This window comes from Arachis hypogaea, chromosome 19 (genome assembly GCF_003086295.3).
Source record: "Arachis hypogaea cultivar Tifrunner chromosome 19, arahy.Tifrunner.gnm2.J5K5, whole genome shotgun sequence".
Classification (NCBI taxonomy): Eukaryota; Viridiplantae; Streptophyta; class Magnoliopsida; order Fabales; family Fabaceae; genus Arachis; species Arachis hypogaea.
In genome coordinates this window covers 54,489,961-54,493,430 of record NC_092054.1, presented here as the reverse complement: position 1 = coordinate 54,493,430, position 3,470 = coordinate 54,489,961, and the positions used below count along the sequence as shown (strand labels likewise).

Genomic DNA, 3,470 nt, shown 5'->3' with positions numbered 1-3,470 from the left:
AGAGCTCATGAATGGCAACAGTAAGTTCAGTAGAATCTCTATGGTCTCTATATGAGCCTCAGATTCCTTTGGTTCATCAATAGGAAACTCCTAAGTGGCCAGTGAACGTCCATTGAGGTCTTTCTCATTGGAAATCACTGCCTTTTCTTCCTCTCCAGGTTCGGCCATGTTGGTTAAAGTTATGGCCTTGCACTCTCTTTTTGGATTCTTTTCTGTATTGCTTGGGAGAGTACTAAGAGGGATTTCAGTGACTCTTTTACTCAGTTGACCCACTTGTGCCTCCAAATTTCTTATGGAGGACCTTGTTTCAGTCATGAAACTGAGAGTGGTCTTAGATAGATCAGAGACTATGGTTGCTAAGTCAGAGTGGCTCTGCTTAGAATTCTCTGTCTATTGCTCTGAAGATGATGGAAAAGGCTTGCTATTGCCAAACCTATTTCTCCCACCATTATTATTATTGAAACCTTGATTAGGCTTCTACTGATCCTTCTATGAGAAATTAGGATGATTCCTCCATGAAGGATTATAGGTGTTTCCATAGGATTCTCCCATGTAATTCACCTCTTCCATTGCAGGATTCTCAGGGTCATAAGCTCTCCTTCAGAGGAGGCTTCTTAAATACTGCCAGATGCAGCTTGCATTCCAGTCAGACTCTGAGAAATCATATTGACTTACTGAGTCAATATTTTATTCTGAGCCAATATGGTATTTAGAGTATCAATCTCAAGAACTCCTTTCTTCTGAGTTGTCCTATTATTCACAGGATTTCTTTCAGAAGTGTACATGAACTGGTTATTTGCAACTATTTCAATGAGTTCCTGGGCTTCTGCAGGCATCTTCTTCAGATGAAGAGATCCTTCAGTAGAGTGATCCAATGACATCTTGGACAATTCAGACAGACCATCATAGAATATACATATGATGCTCCATTCTGAAAACATGTCAGAAGGACATCTTCTGATCAATTGCTTGTATCTTTCCCAAGCTTCATAGAGGGATTCACCTTCCTTCTGTCTGAAGGTTTGGACTTCCACTCTAAGCTTGCTCAACTTTTGAGGTGGAAAGAATTTGGCCAAGAAAGCATTGACCAACTTTTTCTAAGAGTTCAGGCTATCTTTAAGTTGTGAGTCCAACCATGTCCTAGCTCTGTCTCTTACAGCGAAAGGGAAAAGCATAAGCCTGTAGACCTCAAGATTGACCCCATTGGTCTTAACAGTGTCACAGATTTGCAAGAACTCAGCTAAGAACTGATGAGGATCTTCCAATAAAAGTCCATGAAACTTACAATTCTGCTGCATTAGAGAAACTAATTGAGGCTTAAGCTCAAAGTTGTTTGCTCCAATTGCAGGAATTGAGATGCTTCTTCCACAGAAGTCAGAAGAGGGTGCAATAAAGTCATCAAGCATCTTCTTTGCATCTCCACCATTGTTATTGGGTTCGGCCATCTCTTCTTCTTTTTTGAAAAATTCTTTCAAGTCCTCTCCAGAGTTTTGTGCTTTAGCTTCTCTTAGCTTCCTCTTCAGAGTCCTTTAAGGTTCAGGATCAGCTTCAACAAGAATGTTGCTATCCTTGTTCCTGCTCATATGAAAAAGAAGAGAACAGAAAAGAATAAGAATCCTCTATGTCACAGTATAGAGATTCCTTTATGCGAGTAGAAGAATAGAATGAAGAAGGAAGAAGAAGGAGAATTCGAACACAGAGAGAGGGAGTGGGTTCGAATTTTTAGAAGAAGAGTGTTAGTAAATAAATAAAATAAATAGAAAGAGATGAAAGAGAGAGATTATTCAAAAATTAAAATAAAATAAATAAAATATATTTTTGTTTTTATTTTAATTAGTAGTTAGAATTCAAAAATTAAGAAGATAAATAAAATTAGAATTTAAAATAATTAGTTAATTAAAAGGAATTTTGAAAAAGGGGTTAGTTATTTTCAAAAATTGGAGAGAGAGAGAGAGAAGTAGTTAGGTGGTTTTGAAAAAGATATGATTGAAATAAAAACTTTTTAAAATCAAACAAAAGTCAAGTAGTTAATTGAAAAAGATTTGAAAATCAATTTTGAAAAGATAGTAAGTTAGAAAAAGATTTTGAAATTAAGTTTTGAAAAAGATATGATTGAAATCTATTTTGAAAAAGATTTGAAAAAGAAATTAAAAAGATTTGATTTTTGAAATTAAAGTTGATTACTTGACTAACAAGAAACTAAAAGATATTATTCTAGAATTTAAAGATTGATCCTTTCTTAATAGGCAAGTAACAACTTGAAATTTTTGAATCAAAACATTAATTGTTAGCATTAATTTCGAAAATATGAAATAAAATTAAGAAAAAGATTTTGAAAATCAATTTTAAAATTTTCAAAAAAGAAACATGAAAGGAAATTGAAAAAAAAATTGATTTTGAAAAAAGATTTAAAAAAGATAGAATTTTTAATTTGAAATTTTGACTTGATTAACAAGAAACAACTAAATTTTAAAACTTTATGACTAAATCAATCTAAAATTTCGAAAATTATGAGCAAAATAAGGGAAAGATATTTTTTTATTTTTGAATTTTTAATGAGGAGAGAGAAAAACAAAAGAATGACACAAAACATAAAAATTTAAGATCAAAACAAAAAATGTATGCAAGAACACCTTGAATATCAAGATGAACACCAAGAACACTTTGAAGATCATGATGAACATCAAGAACATATTTTTGAAAATTTTTAAGAAAAGAAAGATATGCAAGATACCAAACTTAAAAGTTTTTAAACTATAGACACTAATAATTCAAGAATGCATATGAAAAACAAGAAAAGACACAAAACAAGAAAATGTAAAAATCAAACAAAGAAAATCATTAAGAACAATTTGAAGATCAATGAAGAACACATGCATGAATTTTCAAAAATTTAAAGAAAATTAAAGGCATGCAATTGACACCAAACTTAAAATTTGACACAATACTCAAACAAGAAACACAAAATTTTTTGTTTTTATGATTTTATTAATTTTTTGTATTTTTTTTCAAAAATTATTTGGAAAAAGAAAATAAATAAATTCAAAATTTTTAATAGGAATTCTAGGAATTATGCAATGTTAGTCTAAAGCTTTGGTCCAAAAATTTAGACATGGCTATATAGCCAGCCAAGCTTTATGTGAAAGCTTCGGTCCAAAAGATTAGACATGGCCAAATGGCCAGCCAAGCTTCAGCAAAGTATTACATACAACAGCCAAATTGATGGGAATCAAAAAGCTCCTACAATGATAAGTGAAAGCCTCAGTCCAAAAAAAATTAGACATGGCTTAGCAGCAGCCAGGCTTCACATATCATCTGAAACTCTAGAATTCATTCTTAAAAATTCTGAAGAACAGATATTTTTTTGAAATTTTTTTTCGAAATTAAAAATAAAAAAGATTAAACATAAAATAAAATTACCTAATCTAAGCAACAAGATGAACCGTCAGTTGTCCAAACTCGAACAATCC

The 3,470-nt window shown here is 31.8% G+C and overlaps 1 non-coding gene across 1 annotated transcript; it reads left to right on the top strand.

Moving 5' to 3' along the window:
* Positions 1 to 939: 939 nt before the first annotated feature.
* Positions 940 to 1,043, top strand: LOC112780989 (small nucleolar RNA R71). The gene has a single exon (XR_003191791.1). It is a non-coding gene; the product is annotated as a small nucleolar RNA R71 (small nucleolar RNA).
* The last annotated feature ends 2,427 nt before the right edge of the window (positions 1,044 to 3,470 follow it).